The sequence below is a fragment of the Lissotriton helveticus genome, chromosome 8 (genome assembly GCF_964261635.1).
Source record: "Lissotriton helveticus chromosome 8, aLisHel1.1, whole genome shotgun sequence".
Taxonomy (NCBI): domain Eukaryota; kingdom Metazoa; phylum Chordata; class Amphibia; order Caudata; family Salamandridae; genus Lissotriton; species Lissotriton helveticus.
Genome location: NC_136069.1, coordinates 1,521,792,835 through 1,521,818,937, shown reverse-complemented (window position 1 = coordinate 1,521,818,937; position 26,103 = coordinate 1,521,792,835). Strand labels below are relative to the sequence as shown.

The following is a 26,103-nucleotide window of genomic DNA, read 5'->3' as shown; positions in this document are numbered from 1 at the left end:
GAAAACTCCCTGCTGCCAGTAAGTGCAGTGAGCACAGGACCTGTACATGGGTGGGAATGGTGTGTGCCCTGCGTGTGGGGTGTTCTAGTGTGGGTTTGAGATCCTCTATTAAGTCCATGATGCTGTCTGCGTCCAGCCTATACTTCACATGGATCTCCTCCTCGGTCTGCTGGAACAGAGTGATGCGTGCTCTGAAGGTCCTTTCCTGGCGTCTCCTTCTCTGTGCAGCAGCTCTGATTCGCAGCCTCCTGGCCATCACATACAGCACAGCCATTGGGTATCCCCCTGTAGCATTGTGGTCCTGTTTAAATAGGCTGCACCTGGTTACCACCTGCTCAGAGTTGGTGGTAATTGCGATGTGCAAAATTGCGAAATTCACATAATCGCAATTTGCAATTTTTACATACATCTGTAACGACTGTACTCCCAGATCTAGCAGACTACCAACCGTAGCTGACCCAGTCGTCACGTAACCACACTCTTCTCAGGGCACTATTTACAAGATATCAAGATATCTAGAAGACTCACCTGAGAAGGTGAAAAGAAGCTATTTACAAGCCTATAGAATCAAACATACCACTAACATCTAATGGATTCCATATCTTATCCTATAATTACCTCATCTTATATTCTTCAGCGTCTCCCGACGATCTCTTTAACGTCACCCAACGATTCTTTATAGTCTCCCGACTTTTATCTTTAACGTCACCCGACGATATCTTTAACGTCACCCGACGATCTACACTAATGGAGGTTCATCTTTATAAGTTATTTTCCAAATGAAGTTCACACTCTCCCCCCATCTCAGTTACCTTTTCAGAAGGGCATATCCCATCCTTCTGTATGTCAGCACCTGGTTAAAAGGAAAGGCCAATCTCATTCATAAAAACAACATTCAAAGATATTTAACATTGAATCTTTATTATAAAATGAAGCATGACAGAATGAGCCAAACAAACATGATTTAGCTTAGTAGCTACCTATAACCTAAAAGGGTCAAAATAAGTGATTAGATGTATTCTACACTAACTCAGAATGCCTCACCTTAGACGTGCGTCTTTCCATCTCAGCAGCGGAGCTGATCCCTCTCTCGCTCTTGCTTTTGTCTTCAATATGCTCGGGACTCTGTTCTCCCTCTATGGCTCACGAATACAGGTCTGCACCGCTACGCCTCGTCTACGCTGCCATGGTTCTGAAATACTCAAACCCTCTTCTGGACTCAGTCTCTGCCACTCCCGTATGATATCACTACAGGACCCTTGATCACCTTCCTTCCTTGTCTCAGGATTTTACTCAGCTGATGGTATCAGTCTCTCGGCACCAGCGTTTGGACCAACTTCTCCTGTCTGCTCCACACGTTACTTTCTCTCATCTCACTGCTTGCTCTTTGATAATATAGAGCTCTCTTTCTCTATGGAAAATTCCGGTATCAGGCCGACTACCACCAAATTCCTGTACCCATCCCCGGCTCCCTCCGCCTTCCACAGTGGCCACCTGTGTATTGCGTCTAGAACCGAAGAGACAAATACATTCCTTCGATAAGGGTCAGTCTTGACCGGTTTCTTACTAGCAGAAAACAGGCTAAGCTCTAAACATTACCTTTACCCTGCAAGCGACTCCGACAGTCGAGGCAGAAGCACAAAATGGCTTCTCTCTAGCTTTCGGGCCGGTAGGCCCACAGAAGTGATAAAAGGCACTAAACCCTGTCAAAGGACACAGGTAAGCCCTACAAATGAATTCAAATGCAACTAGGACTGAGATGGTAGTGGATTATAGTCACCACCAGTCTAAAAATAGAATAAAATTACCCTGTCGTTACATTCCACTCCTGACTAAATGTACTAACATCGAAAGTCAAAAATCAAAAATAGAAAGGGGAACTCAAACAGGACGTATATCATTAGAAGAATAATAGGAAACAAAACTAAAAGATCTAGTTATAACTCGTGGAAGAAACATATGGAAAAAGGATGGTATATACTGGATACAGCAACAAATGATAATCAAAAAACTAACTGCCAAGAAACTTCCACCTAACACCTGGCGTAAAGAATGTAAATCTGGTAACCAATTAAAAAGCCAATCAAACCACCCTACATCTAAATGTTCCCTCACTTCTTGTGTTAGCTCGTGTAATTTATTAAGATGGGACCTGGTAGACTTAGAATGATCGGATAGATTGAAGCAACATAGGCCCTCAAAATCTGAACAGCTATAGTCATGTTTTAGTAGTAAGTAATCTATTGCGGCTCTATTCTGTAAAATAGCACGGCGCTCACCTTGAGCGTCCAATAATAAGTCAGTCAAAATAATGGAGGTGCTGTTTAGGGATTTCACCATCCAGCAAGCAAGTTTGCCTACAGTTTTAGCATTATATACTGATAGTGCAGGAACACCAATAATAGAAGTAGCTAAACTAAGATATTCGGATTTAGAAAACAGTTTTAAAGAAGAATCACAATCACTGGAAAGTGGTGGTGCATCACGCACTATGCGGGATGATGCAGCTTTCTCAGGGGAAAACATTAAAATGCTTAATCGCGGTAAAGCACATGGACCTCCAGAAATATTTGCAGGAATATAGGACCAGGATACATTGCCACGTGAAAAGAGCCATCCGGACGGTAATAACACATGATGATAATGGCTCGCAGTCATTATAAGACGTTTGCAGTACATATGATTAGAAACTGAAGTGCACGCAGCAGGAGTCCTAGTGACACATAAAATTCTCTCATGAGCAGAAAGTGAATTGGAATGTTCTAATCGGAGTTGGGCACATTTGCCTATATATCTACGATCACAAGTCATACTGTAGCAAACTTCACTGTCTGTGATATTATAAGTCGAAATTGGAAAAGTTAGTAGGGGTTCTAGTGCATCCAGAACAGTACATGAAACATAATAATCATATGCCGAAAAATCCGAATGAATAAATTCAGGGTGAACTTCAGATACATTGAAAAAGTGTAGAAGGAAAGCTGTCGAAACTGGGACAGTCACAAGGCACGTTGTAAGGAGATCTTTTACAGACCTCATAGATGCTAAGCAAAAATGTGTTGAATTTATTAGGGTGGTGCCAAATGCATCCAAAAGTTAGTAGTAATGTCCCACGAAGCAATGGAACGATGTTCTTTGTCCATATGATTAATCCGGTCCAGGGCGCTCTCTTGACTCTCGGCGCAGCAGACCAAAGGGAGTCCAACGACGACACATCCGGCAGCAGCAATCCAGGCAATGAACTGCAATTCAAAGAACAGGCATTACTCATTCTCGCAAGTAACATTTATCAGCCGGGACTACATCCCAGCTTTCCTGCTGGTCTCATTACTAACACTGTGTTGTCATATCCTGTTGTTATAATTTCGGCCTGTTCAGGGGGATTATTTGGCGACTGTACCCACACTCTGGCTCCAGGATTATCAGTTGAACCAAATCCACCGGTTCCACGCATTGTTAACAGAGTTGGAGCAGTGCCCTTTTGAATCACACCACTGAAAACAGGCATAATGACCAATTGAGCAATTTGATCAGTTTTTTGAATCGTTATATCAGAATCGCCACTATTTAACAGGATGACTTTGATCTCTCCTTGATAGTCACTGTCAATTACACCACCAAGCACCTGGATGCCTTTTAAAGCTAAACCAGATCTTGGGGCAATCAATCCGAAATATTCTGCTGGTATTTGAACACCTATTCCTGTCTCTATAATAACGATTCTACCAACTTTCAGAACAATTGTCTTTAAAGAATGCAGGTCTAAACCTGCAGATCCAGGGGTAGCTCTGCGTGGAGCCAAAGCTCCGGGAGTGATTTCCCAATACAAAATTGTACTTTTGATTGAATTTGGTTGTGCATCTACAACAGGGGGAAATAAACGCATCAAAGGAGAATTTGCATACAGGTAAGGTCTGTTATTCAAAATCAATAAAGCATCAGATAAATGATCTCTTCAGTTCTTTAAGGTACCATCCGACAATTTGCGTAACTGATCTTTTAACAACCCATTCATGCGTTCAATCAGGCCTGCGGCCTGTGGGTAATATGGAATATGAAATACCCAATCAATATTGTGCTCGGCACAATAATTTTGTACAAGTCTTCCTTTAAAATGTGATGCATTGTCAGATTGCACCTGAAGTGGAGTACCATAATGCAATATAATCAAATCCAGTGTCTTCATTGTATTTATTTGAGTAGCTCTCTTACATGGAAAAGCGATTAAAAAACCGCTGTAAGTATCAACAACAGTACAAACATGCTGACAATTTTTACTCATAGGCAGAGGACCAATATAGTCGATCTGCCAAATTTGTGCAGGCGATTTGCCTCGATGCAAATGGCCTTTAATTATTCCAGGAACCTCTCTGTGTCGGGAATGTTGACATATAGGGCATTGAAGTATTGCTGTTTTAATCAAATCAAGGGGAATATAAATGCCTCTATCAGTAGCCCACCTGCTAGTAATTTTCTCTCCAAAATGTCCTGCTTTTTGGTGGGCCCATTTCGCCAATCCCGCCAAATCAGAATTTTGTTCGTCCACCATTGCCTCAGAAATTTTAGATTTCTCATCTGCAATGTTATTAAATAACTTCTCAAGAGAAGTGATGCGCATATGGGCATCAACATGAAAAACTGTCACATTACTTTCAGGGAGTAATTCACAAATTTCTTGCCATAATTCTTTTCCCCAAATATTTTTAGTATGGACTTTCCAATTATGGGACTGCCATGTAGGCAACCAGACAACCAATCCATTCGCAGTCGACCATGAATCAGTGAAAATATGACAGGTCCCTGGCAATTCTTGTTTCAAAACTTGCTACACAGCATACAGCTCTGCAAATTGACTGCTTTGTCCTTCACCAGTAGTGCTCAACAATTTCTGGGTAGTGGGATTATACGAAACTGCTTTCCAATGTCTCTTTTCTCCTATGTACCTGGCTGAACCATCCGTAAACCATACATGTTTTCTATCCTCCACGGACAGATCATCGAACGGCCTACCCCATTTAACAGGAGACTCCTGTACTATAGGTACGGAGAATTCTTTCTCTCTCTCTTCCATTGGCGCCTGCGCCACCTTCTCATGCAACATTGCAACTCCTTTTGGGCCCACACGAGCCCGGTCTTGTATATACCACTTCCACTTTATGATGCTCACCTCCTGAGCATGACCAATTCTAGAGTTTTCGGCGAACTCAAAACCCACTGCATAATAGGAATTTCTGGTCTCAAAATCACATCATGTCCTAATGTTAACTTGGAATATATGACGTAATCCCGCATACCATCAGTCCGCATACCATCAGTCCGCAAAAATAATCCCGCATATACTATTAGGCCGCAAATTAAAATAACGAAAATCTTTAGAACAAATATGCCTTTAGCAGGCATGCCTTTACAACGTAAAGGCATGCATGTTAAAGGTATACTCGTTGTAAAAGTTGTAAAGGTAAGTAAAAGTACACTACCCTACCCTACCCTACACTCTAATGTAATACCCAGCACGACCCCCCAACATTACCATAAAGCACTTTACTACCCTACACAAACACTACAACAGTACCTTAATACGCTACCCCCAGCATGACCCTACACAAACACTACAATACTACACTAAACCACTACACCCCCTAAACCCTAAAACACTACCCCAGCATGACCCTACACTACAACACTACCCAAACCCTAAACCACTACACCCCAGCATGACCCTACAATACACAAACACTACAACACTACCCTAAACCCTAAACCACTACACCCCTGCATGACCCTACACTACACAAACACTACAGCACTACCCTAAACCCTAAAACACTACCCCTGCATGACCCTACACTACAACACTACTCAAAACCCTAAAACACTACACCCCAGCATGACCCTACACTACGCAAACACTACAACACTACCCTAAACCCTAAAACACTACCCCCAGCATGATCCTACACTACGCAAACACTACAACACTACCCTAAACCCTACAACACTACCCCCAGCATGACCCTACACTACGCAAACACTACAACACTACCCTAAACCCTAAAACACTACCCCCAGCATGACCCTACACTACGCAAAGACTACAACACTACCCTAAACCCTAAAACACTACCCCCAGCATGACCCTACACTACGCAAACACTACAACACAACCCTAAACCCTAAAATACTACCTCCAGCATGACCCTACACTACGCAAACACTACAACACTACCCTAAACCCTAAAACACTACCACCAGCATGACCCCACACTACGCAAACACTACAACACTACCCTAAACCCTAAAACACTACCACCAGCATGACCCTACACTACGCAAACACTACAACACTACCCTAAACCCTAAAACACTACCCCCAGCATGACCCTACACTACGCAAACACTACAACACTACCCTAAACCCTAAAACACTACCCCAGCATGACCCTACACTACTCAAACACTACAACACTACCCTAAAACACTACCCCCAGCATGACCTTACACTTCGCAAACACTACAACACTACCCTAAACCCTAAAACACTACCCCAGCATGACCCAACACTACGCAAACACTACAACACTACCCTAAACCCTAAAACACTACCCCCAGCATGACCCTAAACTACACAAACACTACAACACTACCCTAACCCCTATTACACTTTCCCCAGCAGGACCCTACACTAAACAACCACCACAACTCAACACTACACTAACACAGCACTACACTACACAATCACTACCCCAGCACGACCCCCACCCTTAAAAATTAACCCAAACCCCCTTACCTCTCTCGACATCGTCATCGTTTACAACGCAAATACATTTACCATACATGCCTTTACAACGTATTTCGTTGTAAAGGCATGCGTGATAAAAGCACATGCGTTGTAAAAAAATGCGGGATGATGGTATGCGGGATGAATGACATTGCGGATTAATAGTATGCGGCCTGAAAGTATGCTGGGAAAAAATGCGGGATAAAGGTTGATTACCGTTAACTGCTCAATATCCACTAAAGCCCAATAGCATGCAAGCAGCTGTTTCTCAAAAGGTGTATAACGCTCACCAGCCTCAGGTAACTTTTTAGTCCAAAAACCTAAGGGTACTCTAGTTATACCTTGCTTTTGCCACAAACTCCAATTTGCATACATATCTTGTACAGATACATTCAGATCCACATCACCATCACGCACTGGCCACAGATCTAAAGCATGTTGAATTGCTTCTTTCGCCAAATCAAACACATCTTGCTGTGCTCTGTTCCATTCAAATGCATTCTTTTTACGTGTAACTTTGTACAAAGGGGCAAGAATCTGACTCAAATGTGGAATATGTTGGCGCCAAAAGCCAAATAAACCAATAAATCTTTGGGCTTCTTTTCTGTTTTTAGGAACTGCAAATTCTGCAATTTTCTGTTTCACTTGTGGAATTACTTCTCGATTCCCTTCATGCCAATGAATACCTAGGAACTTCACATGCTGTGCAGGACCCTGTAATTTATCAGGATTAATCTCCCAGCCTTTGCTTTGTAAATGTGCAACAATTTGTTCTAACTGTGTTCGTACCTGATCTTGTGTCTCACCTTGAATTAGTATATCATCTATGTAATGACACACTTGAATATTTGGATTCACAATCACCTCATCTAAATGCTCTGCCACTATTCGGTGACAGATCGTCGGACTATGTACATAGCCCTGGGGAAGACTTCTAAACGTCATTTGACGGTCATTTCATGTAAAACTGAATTGTTCTTGACATTCGGGGGCAATTGGAATAGAAAAGAAAGCATTAGCAATATCAATGGTTGCATACCATGTTCCTGAATGTTTCTGAATTCTTTCAATTAAGGTAATAACATCAGGAACTGCCACAGTCAAACAAGGTGTATGTTTGTTTAATTCTCGATAATCAACAGTCATACGCCAAGAATTATCACTTTTACGCACCGGCCAAACAAGATTGTTCCAAGCCGATGTAATAGGAATTACCACTCCTGCATCCATTAAGTCTTGAATGGTAGCACTTATCTCATCGTGCCCACCGGGGATACGATACTGTTTCATGGAAACCACCTTTGAAGCTTGGGGAATTTTAATCGGAGGTATTTTTAAATGTCCGACTCTCACAGATTTTGTTGATATATAATACTTATGTCAAAATTTATAACATCCGTCATCTAAATACAATGTCATACCTTTTAAAATATCAATTCCAATTATATATTCATCAAGAGGTACCACCAATACATGATACTCTTTTCGGGGGTTTCTACCAATTCTCAATTCAAGTTTGGTTTGTACTGCAGGGGTTTCTTTACCACCTAATCCAGTAATCGTATAGCCTTGTCGTTTAAACTTTTTGGGATTTCCAGAAATTAGAGTGGCCTCCGCTCCAGTATCCACTAATGCTCGGGCCCTCTGTATGTTTCGATGTCTCCAATAAATGTCAATATCTACATAAGGCCTATAATCTTTGTGAGCCCATGTGGGACTTCAGGGGGGGTCTCAAACAGATTCGCACACACAGGTTGTCGGGGTAGTGCAGGTTTTATTATTTTATAAAGTCTGCGTTTCTGTACAGGCACACGGTAAAATGGTAGGGGTTGTTCTGCCGCCTCCGTCGTGGTTCTTCCCCCTCCGGAGCGTCGATCCCAAGGTCTCCTGGGAGTTGTAGGCCTTTTCCCCGCCGTCTCGATGTCCTCGTTGTGCCGGTATAGGATAAAGAAAAGAAAATCCGTCTCAGTACAAGAGTTCGGTAAGACACTTCTTGTAGGGGAAAGGGGGTGAGGAAAACACACGTGCCCGCCAATACCCCTGCTCAGTGACGTGACCCCTTGTGCTCAGAAAACAACAACAAGGGTGTGCAGAGGGGGTTTCGAGTATTTAAGGGGGCTTCCCTCGCCTGATGCCTGCCCACCCTGTGAACTTGGACCGTACCTGGTCGAGCCACACTTCCGTGTTAGTGTGGCTGGGCGATGCGCGTTCCACAGAGCCTCCTGGCTTATAGCGGTAGCCGCCCTCAGCTTCGTCCTCCGGTCCTGTCGACGCCTTCTCTCCTGGAGTGTCCTCGTAGCTCCGCTCCGCCTCTGCTTCTCTCCCCGTCCTCCTCCGAGGTCGCGCTGGTATTCCCTCGTATGTCCTCCGATGTTCCTCCACTTCCTCCGCTTCCGTACTACGCTCTCCTTCCTCCTCGTCCTCGGTTCTCAGTCCTTCCTCCGTCCTCCGATCGCCTTCCTCTTCCGTCCACTCCGCTCCGCTGTCTCTCCACTCACGCCACCAGTCTCCTACTCCGCCTCCGGGTGTCTCGCACACCTGGATCGATTCTGGGATGGGTTTTACCTCTTTGGGGAGGGCGTGCCGCCATTCCAGATCCGCCCCCTTAAAGGGGTAAGCTTGTCGGTTCTCCGCGTCGGGCCGTCTTCGTATGTCATCAGGAGTATTCCATGCCTCTGTATGCTGGACAAAAAGGGTAGAAACATTAATAGGCATACCAGGGGGCCCCTCATCCGGGTCCCCCACGTCACAGCCCAATTTTGTACTGGAGCTTGACCTACTTCCTAGTCTCGTTTACTGTGGTCTGTCGCCCAAGTCAAGTCAGGATAAAGACTCTCATATCGTTTAGGTAATGTCACCTCTCGTTCATACTCTCGCTCTTCATGAAAAGGATTTTTGTCATTTGAAAAATATTGTGATCTCCGTTCAAGGGATCGTGATCGTTTATCTCTCAACTTCACCTCAAGGGATTGATCTCTCTCTCCTCTATCTCTACGTTCAGAATGGGCTCTTCTCTCCTCTCTATCTCTTCCTTGCTCTCTTCTAGAATGAGTCGATTCATCTCGTGTCCTATCCCACTCTCTCTCTCTCCCACTCTCTCTGCCTTTCACTCGATGCGGCAAATCATCATCCCCACTGTCATCAGAGGGATTAAGATCATAGTCCTGTTTATGGACTTTTCTAGCTCTTTCCTTCTTGTCCAAACCACGCTTACGGAACATTGCCAATAACACATTATTAGGCATATCATGAATGTCATCACCTTTCACACCATCTTTAATCAAAGCTAGGAACATGTCACGTCTAGTGAACTTGTAATCATTAGTGCGACCTTCCGGTCGGGACTGTCGTTCAGGTTTAATCCATTCACCCAACTCACCTAGTTCACGCACAGCCTCAATCACCGCAGACAAAGCATTACCAGTCTGATTAATCAACAAAGTCATCATCACTTGTTTGTAAGCAGCGGGAGCAGTACGAATGATTCTGTTCCTCACAGAGGCATTGACCGCACCATCCATCAATCTATGCGCCGAACCCAAAAAGATCGCTGTCTTCATAACTTCCTCTTTCAATCGCTGAGAAGCATCTCTCAAAGTATACCACGGATTGTCATCAATAGGCCAATCAGATTCAGTAGGGTTTTTGTGATTACATCCGTCCACTGCCAACTGCAGTAGACTAACCTGATTGTTAGTATTATAAGAACGAAAACGTTCTTGAACAGTAGGATCAGAACACAAAGTACAAAACTTCACAGCATCACCTTGATCTAATATGATCCCTAAAGCACCCAAATCAAAAATACGGACCATCCAAGTAAGCAAGGATTCACCTGACTTTTGCCGGAACCTTTCCAAAATGTCATTAATTTCTTGTTGAGTAAAATCTTCCAAGCTATCAAGCGGAATACCCTGGGGAGCATTAGGATTACCTTGTAGTTTACGTCGATAAATAGGCTGAGCAGAAACCTCAGTACAGTCTCTAGATTCAGAGGCAAGTCTCGGGCTAGAAGGCGCACGCGTAACATTCTCTTCAGCCGAAGAAAATGAATCTGATGAATTCCAAATGTCACCATCCCATTCGTCAGGGTTCCAATCGAGCCCTTCCTTTGCAATAACCATACGCACTTTCCTGGTATTAACCCTTCCACGTCTGTGTCTATATTTGTATTTTGCAATATGCACCGCAGCCCTTTCGGCTACTGCTTGATACGTCTCTAACTTGTCAGCAAGCAATTTATTCTGACAACGTAAACGAGTAACATCATTTTGAACTTGAACCAACTGATTTTTCAAAGTTTTATTCTCACGTTGCAATTGAGAACATTTCTCGTGTACAAGCCTGTACGCGTTCAATAAAATCCAACCTCTATGTCCCAATATGGGAAGCTGATCACCTTTCGCAACTGGAACCTTCTGCAAGCACGCAACTACCTGAGCTGGCTCAGCAGCCTCCAAGCATGAATTCCAGTTCTCACTCAGACCAGTAGAATTAGCCCATTCATGAGCAAGCGCTTCATAAGCAGTCGCCTCCCAACCAGGAATTTCCAAAGGTAACTGAAAAGTGTGTTTCGATTTTCTCGAAAACATTTTAGAATCTTATCACACAAAGAAAAACAAAGAAAAACAATATAATACAAGAAAAACTTTACAATCAAAGAAATATATACAAAATCACTCACGGCGAGAACCCACTGATCCCCATACGAAATCACGAAGGCATACCAGCACCCAACAATCGAAAACGGTTCGTGACGCCAAATGTAACGACTGTACTCCCAGATCTAACAGACTACCAACCGTAGCTGACCCAGTCGTCACGTAACCACACTCTTCTCAGGGCACTATTTACAAGATATCTAGAAGACTCACCTGAGAAGGTGAAAAGAAGCTATTTACAAGCCTATACAATCAAACATACCACTAACATCTAATGGATTCCATATCTTACCCTATAATTACCTCATCTTATATTCTTCAGCGTCTCCCGACGATCTCTTTAACGTCACACGACGATTCTTTATAGTCTCCCGACTTTTATCTTTAACGTCACCCGACGATATCTTTAACGTCACCCGACGATGTCTTTAACGTCACCCGACTATATCTTTAACGTCACCCGACGATTCTTTATAGTCTCCCGACTTTTATCTTTAACGTCACCCGACGATATCTTTAACGTCACCGGACGATCTACACTAATGGAGGTTCATCTTTATAAGTTATTTTCCAAATGAAGTTCACACTCTCCCCCCATCTCAGTTACCTTTTCAGAAGGGCATATCACATCCTTCTGTATGTCAGCACCTGGTTAAAAGGAAAGGTCAATCTCATCATAAAAACAACATTCAAAGATATTTAACATTGAATCATTATTATAAAATGAAGCATGACAGAATGAGCCAAACAAACATGATTTAGCTTAGTAGCTACCTATAACCTAAAAGGGGCAAAATAAGTGATTAGATGTATTCTACACTAACTCAGAACGCCTCTCCTTAGACGTGCGTCTTTCTTTCTCAGCAGCGGAGCTGATCCCTCTCTCGCTCTTGCTTTTGTCTTCAATATGCTCGGGACTCTGCTCTCCCTCTATGGCTCACGAATACAGGGCTGCACCGCTACGCCTCGTCTACGCTGCCATGGTTCCGAAATACTCGAACCCTCTTCTGGACTCAGTCTCTGCCACTCCCGTATGATATCACTACAGGACCCTTGATCACCTTCCTTCCTTGTCTCAGGATTTTACTCAGCTGATGGCATCAGTCTCTCGGCACCAGCCTTCGGACCAACTTCTCCTGTCTGCTCCACACGTTACTTTCTCTCATCTCACTGCTCGCTCTTTGATAATATAGAGCTCTCTTTCTCCATGGAAAATTCCGGTATCAGGCCGACTCTCACCAAATTCCTGTACCCATTCCCGGCTCCCTCCGCCTTCCACAGTGGCCACCTGTGTATTGCGTCTAGAACCGAAGAGTCTTCACCGGTTTCTTACTAGCAGAAAACAGGCTAAGCTCTAAACATTACCTTTACCCTTCAAGCGCCTCGGACAGTCGAGGCAGAAGCACAAAATGGCTTCTCTCTAGCTTTCGGGCCTGTAGGCCCACAGAAGTGATAAAAGGCACTAAACCCTGTCAAAGCACATAGGTAAGCCCTACAAATAAACGCAAATGCAACTAGGACTGAGATGGTAGTGGATTATAGTCACCACCAGTCTAAAAATAGAATAAAATTACCCTGTCGTTACAACATCGCTTTGCGATTTCGCTATTTGCGATTAGGTTATTTGCGAATGTCGCTAATAGCATGCCGCAGATAGTGAAATCGCAGATTTATCGCAAATTCACAGACTCACAAAATTGCTATTCGCTAATGTTGCGATTGGCGTTTTTGCATGGCGGGTCACTTTCATACATTGGAACACCCTGTTTTGCGATCGCAAATGCTGTTTTTTTTTGCAATTCCCAGTGTTTGCGATCACAAATTAGCTTGATACATATGGCCCCTGGTGAGATATTTGCTTACTGATTGATAGCAGCGCAAAGCTTGGGTTCCAAACTTTTAAATGGCTCTGGGTGTCCGCAGTCAGTCAATTTATTTTGCGTAATCTCAGCTTGTTTACTTTTAGTGATAGGGTAGGAGTGCATTAATGAGTGAAGTCAGTATTTATTATTTATGTTTGGAGGTCACCTGCTGCAGGTTATGATTGGCATCACGAGGCGCATATCACAGCAACGTGGTTTTAGGCAATGTGAGAGCCAGGTCTTGTGACTTTCTCTACTGCAAACATTTGGGAGAAACTGCATGGTATGTGTCCTGTGCTGTTGCATAGTGGGTTGTTCAAAGTCATGTTTGACAAAGTATGGACTTTCATGTGTTGATGTTTAAATTATGTTGCGTGGAGTTAAAGGCATGATGGTGTGAAAGTGTGTCGATAGTAGGCTATGATGTTTGTGACAAATCATAGTAAGACCTTTTAGGTAGTACTTGAGTGCAGTCATTTCACTCACAAATGGGTTTTGAAGAACTATTGCTGTTACACCAGACTTCACATGTATGCGTACATGTGTGCGTGGTGCTCTGTTACTAACATATATTGCACTGTGCAACAAACTGCATTGTTTGCATAGATGAAGGGAATGTGGCATCTTGGCTGTATTAGTGTGCTGGTGTAGGTGGCATGATGAGGCATGTGAAATTGTGGAGCATTGAATGGAGTGGTGGCAAACACAAAAGGGATCCAAGTGGAGGTGCCATACAAGTCCTACAAATAATTATGAATGTCCAGACTCTACCAGTGTGTCTTTTTTGGGTACTAGTAAGACTCCCAGCACGGGGACTGATATTAGAACCGCAGCTGGGAAAGACAATATTACCTATAAACTAGCCACGCCCTTGCCACCATCTTTTCATGCTTTGAGGACATTGGATGATCTAGCCACAATTATAAAAGTCACTTCTGCTGCTTTGCAGAGTAGTATGTGAAAACAGACAGTAGGACTAGCAGCAGCAACAAACTTTACAAAAGCAGATTCCAAAACAGACTACCAAAATGTCCATAGAAATAAAATTTCTCCTTGCACCTAAGCCCTGTATCAGGCACCTAAATGCAAATATGTAGCGATTCGACTTAAACTGTCAAAAAGAGAATTAGGCTGATTTCAACAATTAAATGCAGGTCGAATTTTTAGAGAGACAGGTTTACGTACGGCCCAGATTTTGGCAGAATGTATTTCTAAGACAACGCAAAAGATATTTAAACAGTTTATATTTATTCATGGGACCAACACTGCTCTTTGCAGCTGTGCTCACTATGGAAGGGTCGGTGGTCTAAAAATAGGTATCTCGAACATTCAGCATGCTGTGTGGAAGCGGCTGTCTAACTACACATCTGTTTCTCTAGCGAGGAACACATGCACATGTATACATAGGAGCATGTGACATCGGGACAGAAAGTCAGGAAGGCGCAAGTGTTATTTAATGGTTTGTGTTTATGTTATTTAATCTCTGAAGCTTCCTAGAAATCTTACCTCACAAAAACACAGATCAAGAGTGCACTGCTGTACACTGAAGGCTTCTTCAAAGGCACCAGTAGTTACCATACTGTGCGCTTGGTGCGCGGCGCCCAGGCTAGTTTTTATGGCGCACTGGGGTGCAGTGGCGCACAGATTGAGACCCACTGGATTTAGGATATGGTTTTCAATGTAGAAGGGTGGCCAGATTTTTGGTGGCATAGCTGCGAATTTGTGAATCCATAAAATGAATAGAAAACAGAGATAGACTTGGGCCTTATTTATGAAAATTGTCGCATCGCTATGGTGAAACAGCGATGCAACACTTTTCAGTGCGCCATCCTTACGACACCATAAATTCGCCATATTTACTGTATGGCGCTCCATGTTGCAAGGATTTACAGATACATCAGGAATCCTGACATATTTGTTGGGGTAAAAATGGAGCATTGCTGGAGTGTGTGTGGAAACAGACGCAACTCCAGCAATGTATCATTTCACATGGGGCAAGCCCTATGTAAACAAGCATAGGCATAGCCAATAGGTCTTGCCTTTGAGACTTATACGTTTTTAGCCATGCAGCACATTATCCCCAATAACATGCCCACCCACTCCAACATTACACTGTTAGGACCTCACCTTCAATACTGCTTGTGCACGTTAGTGAGATTATCTTGAATATTGTTTGCACTGAGTAGTGAGGCCTTCTTTGCTGCATTGTGTGCACACATAACTAAAAAAAATTCTAGGGTGATGTGTGTATTCATTGGAGAGATCTCACTCACAGTATTATATGCAGTCACTAGTAGGATCTTACCTTCCGTACTGCTTGTGCACTTTAGTGAGATTACCTTGAATATAGTTTGCACTGACTGCCTTCTCTGCTGCATTGTGTGCAGTCACTAGTGAGACTTCACCTGGACTGTTGTGTGCCCTTCTTACTGAGACCGCATGTGTACTCTCTGCATGCATGAGCAAGGTTTCACCACTATTGTGAACACTCACTAAAGATACCTCACCAGGAGGATAGTGCACAATCTTTAGTGAAACCTTGCCTCCAAGCACTATCTCCACACAAAGATGGCGCCAATGTAAGGGGACTTTGTGCACGAATTTGCCCAGCACTCCCCTGGACTGTTGTGTGCACATATAACTGAGTTTTGGATTACAAGACGATTGTGCACACTCGTGAGTGGGACCTCCTTTTAAGTAGTGTCTACACTCACAAAAGAAACCTTATGACTGGGTTATTTAAGTATATCACGTGGGTGGTTGTCTGGCATGAAGTTGTGCAAAACATTGCATCGATTTACTTGTCCTAACAAGGTCAAGCAGACACAGAGTAAACTAATATGTGCATTTGTAAACTCAGCCTTAGCGTGAACAGTATCCTGGCGCTGAAAAAAGCAGACATTGTTGACCTCGTATGGATGAACGGCTGAGTGGCCCCTGATGCTACGGTGATTTGTGCCCTGCGGTGTGAACTGTTTCTCGGGCGCCAGCATCGAAATAAGGACGCTCCGCACGTCTAAATGAGGTGGGAACCACATAGACGGCGGACAAGGCCTACAGCATTTTTTGTCAGATTTCTTGAACACCTGTGCCTCTTAATTAATTTCGAACCCTCTGCAGTAACAGGGTCATTCTTCTGCTTCAAGGCACTTAGACGATGTCATCATTCGACAAAACAGAACCCAACGGAGCACTAAACCAGCAGAAACGCGCACTAGTAAAAAAGTGATGTCTCACAATTATTAAGAGCTTTTGATTGGGGAAGGGGAAGGGGGAGATAATAGACTGCTCTTGGCGCAGAAACAGAATCCGATATGTGTGAGCAAGAGAGCAAATATATGCATCAGGAGATAGAAATTGTGCAATAGAATCAATATTTCAGTGTGTGCGAGTTGTACACCAGGTGGCTTCCCAGGTCCCTCGAGAGACACGGTAAAATGTGAGAACGCGGAAGTGGGGCTGGTAATGTGAAAACGGGGAAGTGGGGCTGGTAACGATTAGCATACTCTGTGTGAATCCCCAGAAAGGGGGGAATTCTGGTGGAAAAATAATGGAATGATTAATTGTTCGCTGCCTCTATCTGGCCGGAGCAGGAGTGCTCAAGGCTCATCAGTACCAAGACGGATCCGCATAGCGTTAATTACCCATGGGCTCAAAGCAATGGAATGAGCCTTCCGCAACGACTTTAGAAGAGAAATGCGTTTAATGCTTTCCTCAAGGACATATGCAGGGCCATATTTCTGAAGTGCCTGGTGGATTATTCCAAAGGGCAGTGGATTTGGAAGAAACAGCCAGAATGCCAGCTCGAAAAGAGTGGTGTGTGCGCGAGGACAGTAATGAATGCAGCTGGCATCCTGGCTGCCGATGCACGCAAAAGTGAAAGCAGTGCCACATGAACCTGATCCACGATGAGGAATACAGCGCGCCGCTGCTCGCTCCCGAGAGCCTTAGGCCGTGGGAGTTAACTTTTGGAAGAAAGGCGGGACATGCTGTGGTCTTTGGCCATTTGCATTACTGAAAGCAACACGCAAAGGCCAATAGAATATAACTCCCACGGAGAAGTTTAGGAACAGTGTGGAGTGCTCACAAGAAGCCTCCCATAGAGCAGCGCATGCGCGCTGCGCTAGGCTCGACCTAAAAAGGACTGCGTCACCCCTTCAGGTGAAAGGATTTAACACAGTGACACTGTAGAAGTGGCACAGTAAAATCTAATAGATTGTACAGCACCACTTCTACGAGGCTTTTCATTGTCAGAATACTCACCCTGCATACATTACACCTGTTGCAGGTATAATGTAGCGCATGGATTTAAAACGTGACATATCTGCCTAAATGTGTCACTTTGGCAATATGACCCTGTGTGGTGCATTTTTTACACCACTGCAGCATCACAAAAAATGACGCAACAACGGCGTAATGGCTTCCTAAGTGAGGCTCTTTGTGTTTTGCATTTGTAAAAAGTTTAATAAGTTATGTTAATTTGTTAATTGTTTGTTTTAAATTGTGTAATAATAAATGTGTTCATAAAATGTATTTATATACTTGTAAAAATTTATATAAATAAATTGAACTTCAAAGTAAAATTGTAGTAAAACAGGTGGAATGCACTAGAAAGCCAAATAGTACAGGGACATTATAATTAGGAAATAGAATTTAAAAAACCTTAGAAATTTACTGAAAAAACAAAGGTTACAGGGACGTTATAGTTAGGTTCAGATTTTACACACAATACCATAGAAATTTAGCAGTTATAGTTACCTAAACCAACAATAACTTACCCCGGAATGCACTTTTTATGACCTCACTGAAATACGTGACATGATCAGTGACATCCCTGACAAAATCACAGATGACAGCTCAAATGACATACTGATGATAGCAACCAGCAAAGTAAATTTCAATACACGTCGTAACATAAAATTTACATTTTTTTAAAGTAAGAAGAAGACACAAGTGAGAGAGAGAAGAACAGCATAGAGCTCACTAGAACCATATCAACTTCTACACTTACTTATCATGTAAGAGACAGTTCTCAGCGGAAAGTCCTGTGTTTTCTAAGCCACTACTGTAAACACTAAAGAACAAAGTAAAACATATATGCTGGTCTATTGCAAACCACAACATATTTCATGAACCTGTAATGAGGTTTTAGTGCAAATGTCAGATTTACACACACCACTACAACATACAACCAGTAAGGAGGTATTAGCGGACAGGCCACTTTGCAACAAACCACTAGTAAAATAAGTCTTTATCCTAGCAAAAGGTATGAGCAGAGAGGTAAGTCTGTTGTAAATGTCTACATCACTCAGCCATCACCCTAGAGAAAGGCCTTAGTGAACAGATGCATTTATTAGAATCTACTACTCCAGCCATTCATCACAATTGAGAGAGGTCCAAGGTAACTGGTCAGTATGTCATAAAACAGAACTATACTCAGCCATCACTGTGGAGTGAAGTATCACCAAACAGCTTAGACTGTCGCAAAGCACAACCATACACAAACATCTGCAGGGGGGACATGTGTCAGTGTAGAGGCTAGTTTAGAGATAGCTAGTACACCCGCTTTAAAAACAGGATTATAGATCAGATTACGTATGTTAGAAATAGTATCACTCATTGGTAGTACAGAAAGAATAGTAATTTAACTTATGCAGTAGCTTAGTATATATCTTTAAGTCTCAGAAACCTTTGCAAAACACTTACACTCACTGGATTATATTATTAGTAATGTCATTTGAGATGCCATCTGCGGTGTCACTGACCATTTCATGAGTGATGTAATATGTTAGGTCATAGCCAGTGCATCGCGGGGGAATATGTTATAGTTAGTTTAGGTAATTATAACTGCTGAATTTCTTTATGTGTGTAAAATCTGACCCTAAGTATAACATCCCTGTAACCTTTGTTTTTTTGGTGGCTGCCTGAGGGGGTTTCTCTGCTATGGCGGAGGAGCGTCGCCCCCCCTGCCAGAACTTTAAAATATAAAAATAAAATGATAATAAAACGGGTTTAAAACCTGTTCTATTATCATTTTATTTAGCTTGTGCCAGGGCTTGGGGCAGGGCTAGGGTTATGATAGGCTGGAGGAGGAGTGGTGGGCTCTACCTACACTGCGCATGTGTTTTTTGGCCGACCGGCCATAAAATACATGCGCAGTGACCCCTCCCCAACCCCAGTTGCATTGCTGGGGCTGGAAAGAGAAGGCACAGACTCCCAATCTGTCTTGGATGCACATCATCTGCACTCAGGCTAATCCTGAAGCTGCTCTCATGTAAGAGCAGCTTCAGGATTGGCCTCAGGGCAGGGTGGGAGCCTGTGCCTGCCTGCAGCGGCGGAGAGGAGTGGAAGAGCAAGACACAATGCTGGAGGGCAGCAGGTAAGTTTTATCTTTTTGTCTTAGTTATCCCCTGCCTATTTTGTAAAAAAATAATTGACTCCGCTGTCCCCCTTTTCCCCTCCTCTTTCCCAGAAATACGAGCCATGGCGGATGGCACTGTGCTAGTCCTATGCTTAAAGACTTTGCTGTAGAAATGGCAAAATACTTTGTCCCTTTCTATCTCGGCGTGGATGGCACTGTGCTAATCCTATGCTTAAAGACTTTGATAGAAAAGGTATTTGAGGTGAGCAAATCTAGAGTATCGCTGGTGTTGAGGGTGCTCTATACAGGAGCGTCTTTCCACCTAAACTTGATAACTGCCTAGAGTTCTCTGCTTCTTTTTTGCATATATATATATATATATATATATATATATATATATATATTCAGCGTACAACTTCAACTACTTCCAACCCGCAGCGCCGGCGGCGAAGGAGACTCGGACCCCACATCTCTTCAGGCAAAGTAGTTCTTTATTTCACCACAGCCTACAAACAACGCTTTTCGGCTACAAGAGCCCTTGTTCATATATATATATATAAAGCCCCTGCTCTTTTTTTGGAAGGAGGTTTTGGACATTTTATCGCGTCAGCCAGAGACGCGTTATGGAGGCCCCCCTTCGCTTTGGGCACGGACCTTACTGGCTCTGCTACAGCCGTGGCAGCTTACTAACCTCATGTTGGGCACTGTGCACTGTCACGATAGCCCCCGCCACAAGAATTCCTGGTTTCAGGGGCTGAAGCGGTGAGGGGGCCTGAGGAGGGACTTTGTTTGGACTTACAAGCAGGAATATTTTAATTGCACGCATCGCCTCCTACATCCCCGCACTACCATTTGGTTTTAATTTCACCCCCTTGCATCACCTACCTGGAGCCGCAACACAGGATTCTGGGCTGTGTAGTTCACCTCCATTCCCGTGATACTACACAGGTGAGCAGGCAATCATCAGGGGGCGGAGCGGATACGTTATTTCAACAAGCAGGAGGCAGAATTCACCATTACTTGGCTGCTTATATCCCTGGACGCTTGGGCGCTGAAGAAGGCAAAGGTTATGCCAAAATGCATTCACCAAAACACAAATAAAGTGCTTCCATAAGGTTTTCCCCTCGTGTGGCCCCTGCTCTTTTTTTGGAAGGAGGTTTTGGACATATATATATATATATATATATATATATATATATATATAGATCCCCAGCCGCGGAGTGCAGCCCACTGCTGATGAGGCGGGCCCTGGCTAGCGCACACCAGCGCTGCTATCACGGGAGGAAGGGGGTTGGCGCCTTGCAGGACGGTGTCAGCCTGGTGTTCATCCTTGAAGACTACAAAGCAGGGCGGACAGAGTGACAGTTCCCGACACAACCCACTTGGGAAAGAGTTTTGTTTTAATTAGTACAAGTTGAGCAGCAAACCCACTGGGGAATTATTGTGCGCACTACATTAACCAGAAAACCTGTGATTAACAGTCACGGCCACGCCCACTGATGGAAGCAAGGTTAAATTAAAAAATGCACGGACATTGCTGTTTTCACTTGTCATTTACTGCCATTGAAGAAGGGAAAGAAGGATTCCCGAAACGGTTTGGCTTACTGATTAAATGTTGAAGGGAGCCATTTCTGTGTCTGCTGGCGAGTCTTCATTATACCTGTTTGAACTATGATCTTCCGGCTGGCTTGCACTCCTTGGGGCTTACCTGTTGTGTTTTGGATATATATATATATATATATATATATATATATATATATATATATATATATATATATATATAGTTGAGCAAATGCGCACCTGCGCTACCAACAGGCACTCGCAACGCTTCTGGCCATCCGGCTTGAATGCCGCTCATGTGCCCTTGAGCTCTCGTTTCTCCTTTCTATTCCTCATCGCCCGACGCGTTTCGAGGCTTGCCGCCTCTTCTTAATGGGGCTTCTTTCAATAAAACAGGCAATGCTCTCATCTTTCTGTTACCAACTTTATTTCATTGGAAGGGAACCGCCCTCAGTGGGCGTGGCTTGATCGTCTTTTTGCCACCAAGAATGATGGTTATCGTAGTCCAGGATGGGAGTACCAGTGTTTACCTTAAGTAGGTCGCCTGTTTGATGAATCATTACGTCATTGTCTTTATTCCCTTGAGTAGGGGGAGAACTTCCGAATCCCAGGGCAAGTATTATCTTCAGAAACGTTGCACCCTAACAGCCTTGCAAAGTTCAATGCGTTGGCTTCTCCGCGCTGTGTGTGAGTTTCACTGCAGCCCGTGATGGTGCTCTACTGCACGGCCAGGTGCAGCCGTAGAAATATGGTTGAGAAAATGCGCACCTGTGCTACCAACAGGCACTCGCAACGCTTCTGGCCATCCGGCTTGAATGCCTCTCATGTGCCCTGGAGCTCTCGTTTCTCCTTTCTATTCCTCATGCGCCCGACGCGTTTCGAGGCCTGCCGCCTCTTCTTCATGGGGCTTCTTTCAATAAAACAGGCAATGCTCTCATCTTTCTGTTACCAACTTTATTTCATTGGAAGGGAACCGCCCTCAGTGGGCGTGGCTTGATCGTCTATTTGCCACCAAGGATGATGGTTATCGTAGTCCAGAATGGGAGTACCAGTGTTTACCTTAAGTAGGTCGCCTGTTTGATGAATCATTACGCCATTGTCTTTATTCCCTTGAGTAGGGGGAGAACTTCCGAATCCCAGGGCAAGTATTATCTTCAGAAACGTTGCATCCTAACAGCCTTGCAAAGTGCAATGCGTTAGCTTCTCCGCGCTGTGTGTGAGTTTCACTGCAGCCGGTGATGGTGCTCTGCTGCACGTCCAGGGGCAGCCGTAGAAATATGGTTGAGCAAATGCGCACCTGCGCTACCAACAGGCACTCGCAACGCTTCTGGCCATCCGGCTTGAATGCCTCTCATGTGCCCTGGAGCTCTCGTTTCTCCTTTCTATTCCTCATGCGCCCAACGCGTTTCGAGGCTTGCCGCCTCTTCTTCATGGGGCTTCTTTCAATAAAGCAAGCAATGCTCTCATCTTTCTGTTACCAACTTTATTTCATTGGAAGGGAACCGCCCTCAGTGGGCGTGGCTTGATCGTCTATTTGCCACCAAGGATGATGGTTATCGTAGTCCAGAATGGGAGTACCAGTGTTTACCTTAAGTAGGTCGCCTGTTTGATGAATCATTACGCCATTGTCTTTATTCCCTTGAGTAGGGGGAGAACTTCCGAATCCCAGGGCAAGTATTATCTTCAGAAACGTTGCACCCTAACAGCCTTGCAAAGTGCAACGCGTTGGCTTCTCCGCGCTGTGTGTGAGTTTCACTGCAGCCGGGGATGGTGCTCTGCTGCACGGCCAGGGGCAGCCGTAGAAATATGGTTGAGCAAATGCGCACCTGCGCTACCAACAGGTACTCGCAACGCTTCTGGCCATCCGGCTTGAATGCCTCTCATGTGCACTGGAGCTCTCGTTTCTCCTTTCTATTCCTCATGCGCCCGACGCGTTTCGAGGCTTGCCGCCTCTTCTTCATGGGGCTTCTTTCAATAAAACAGGCAATGCTCTCATCTTTCTGTTACCAACTTTATTTCATTGGAAGGGAGCCACCCTTAGTGGGCGTGGCTTGATCGTCTATTTGCCACCAAGGATGATGGTTATCGTAGTCCAGGATGGGAGTACCAGTGTTTACCTTAAGTAGGTCGCCTGTTTGATGAATCATTACACCATTGTCTTTATTCCCTTGAGTAGGGGGAGAACTTCCGAATCCCAGGGCAAGTATTATCTTCAGAAACGTTGCACCCTAACAGCCTTGCAAAGTGCAACGCGTTGGCTTCTCCGCGCTGTGTGTGAGTTTCACTGCAGCCGGTGATGGTGCTCTGCTGCACGGCCAGGGGCAGCCGTAGAAATATGGTTGAGCAAATGCGTACCTGCGCTACCAACAGGCACTCGCAACGCTTCTGGCCATCCGGCTTGAATGCCTCTCATGTGCCCTGGAGCTCTCGTTTCTCCTTTCTATTCCTCATGCGCCGACGCGTTTCGAGGCTTGCCGCCTCTTCTTCATGGGGCTTCTTTCAATAAAGCAAGCAATGCTCCCATCTTTCTGTTACCAACTTTATTTCATTGGAAGGGAACCGCCCTCAGCTGGCGTGGCTTGATCGTCTATTTGCCACTAAGGATGATGGTTATCGTAGTCCAGGATGGGAGTACCAGTGTTTACCTTAAGTAGGTCGCCTGTTTGATGAATCATTACGCCATTGTCTTTATTCCCTTGAGTAGGGGGAGAACTTCCGAATCCCAGGGCAAGTATTATCTTCAGAAACGTTGCATCCTAACAGCCTTGCAAAGTGCAACGCGTTGGCTTCTCCGCGCTGTGTGTGAGTTTCACTGCAGCCGGTGATGGTGCTCTGCTGCACGGCCAGGGGCAGCCGTAGAAATATGGTTGAGCAAATGCGCACCTTCGCTACCAACAGGCACTCGAAACGCTTCTGGCCATCCGGCTTGAATGCCTCTCATGTGCCCTGGAGCTCTCGTTTCTCCTTTCTATTCCTCATGCGCCCGACGAGTTTCGAGGCTTGCCGCCTCTTCTTCATGGGGCTTCTTTCAATAAAACAGTCAATGCTCTCATCTTTCTGTTACCAACTTTATTTCATTGGAAGGGAGCCACCCTTAGTGGGCGTGGCTTGATCGTCTATTTGCCACCAAGGATGATGGTTATCGTAGTCCAGGATGGGAGTACCAGTGTTTACCTTAAGTAGGTCGCCTGTTTGATGAATCATTACGCCATTGTCTTTATTCCCTTGAGTAGGGGGAGAACTTCCGAATCCCAGGGCAAGTATTATCTTCAGAAACGTTGCACCCTAACAGCCTTGCAAAGTGCAACGCGTTGGCTTCTCCGCGCTGTGTGTGAGTTTCACTGCAGCCGGTGATGGTGCTCTGCTGCACGGCCAGGGGCAGCCATAGAAATATGGTTGAGAAAATGCGCACCTGCGCTACCAACAGGCACTCGCAACGCTTCCCTTCCCTTCCAATGAAATAAAGTTGGTAACAGAAAGATGAGAGCATTGCCTGTTTTATTGAAAGAAGCCCTATGAAGAAGAGGCGGCAAGCCTCGAAACGCGTGGGGCGCATGAGGAATAGAAAGGAGAAACGATAGCTCCAGGGCACATGAGAGGCATTCAAGCCGGATGGCCAGAAGCGTTGCGAGTGCCTGTTGGTAGCGCAGGTGCGCATTTGCTCAACTATATATATATATATATATATATATATATATATATATATATATATATATATATATATATTGCTGTCCTTGATATGTTTGCACTTTAGAAATTGATGTAATTTGCACAACTATTTCCGCTCATAGCAGAGGTGGTGTCATCTAAGTGCGCTGCTTTGAACGGATAATTGTTGGATCTTTTGATAGGCAAATGGAGCCCATCAAAGAGTTTAACTTCAAGGAGGTCACTTTACTGGAACCAGGAACTGTGGAGTGTTTTTGTTTTTCTTTTATGGGATTCACTATGAATTATATTGCACTGATTTCGTTAAGCACTGTATAAGGTTTCACTGGTTGGACATAGTGAAGAACTGAAATGGTTTATGCATTTATGCTATTATTGTATATTATATATAGATATGTACAATTATGCCTTTTTAATTTTGAAAGGGCATAGGTTTTTAGTGGTCATGCTCGCACGTTTATGTACAGTATTAATGGCCATTTGACATACCAAATTTAGAAGGGTTTCCTCTATGTCCATGAAAATGCCAATTGCACCTGCACTTTAAAAAGCGAGCAAAATTGCCGATGAGTTGTCATGTAATCAAGGGCGGGATCACCCGAAACACGTAATGGCGGACTTGGCTGAATAAAAATATGCATAAGATACCTGGGACCACGCTCGTTTGTTCTTGAAGCAGGAGAAGTGAAGATGAGTTTGATAATATATATATATATATATATATATATATATATATATATATATATATATATATATATATATGTATTCCAACACCGTGAACAAGCTGTGAGTGTAACAGCGATACGCGTTGGGCACCCGTTGCAAAGCTGAATACAAGCGTTTATTTACAGAGGCCGCGGCACCAGTGTGAACCTATTTTCAAATTGCTGGATTGTTTTGGATATATATATATATATATATATATATATAACACACAAACAGGAAACCCTTTGAAGATACGTGCCACACGAAGGTAAATCAGCTCTTCTTTATTGTGGTAGCCTGCCGGCAGGAATTACTGAGGGACAGCTTTTCGGAATAGAATGCCATTCTTCAGTGGCATGTGGTTATGAGAGGCTGCAAGCGCAAGTAGAACTGCACAGTTTATAATTTCCAGCACCTGTCCTTGTGGGCGTGGTCATTCGCATGGCCTTGTGGGTGATGTAGTGCAATTCATGGTATTACCCCAGTGGGTTCGCTGCTCGAAGTCTC

At 44.1% G+C, this 26,103-nt stretch overlaps 1 long non-coding RNA gene across 1 annotated transcript in view; it reads right to left on the bottom strand.

Moving 5' to 3' along the window:
- Positions 1–919: 919 nt before the first annotated feature.
- Positions 920–26,103, bottom strand: part of LOC144772038 (uncharacterized) — an 87,417-nt gene continuing 62,233 nt past the window's right edge. Inside the window, exon 3 of the long non-coding RNA XR_013599610.1 lies at positions 920–3,242. This is a non-coding gene — a long non-coding RNA (uncharacterized LOC144772038). The remainder of the gene's footprint in view (positions 3,243–26,103) is intronic.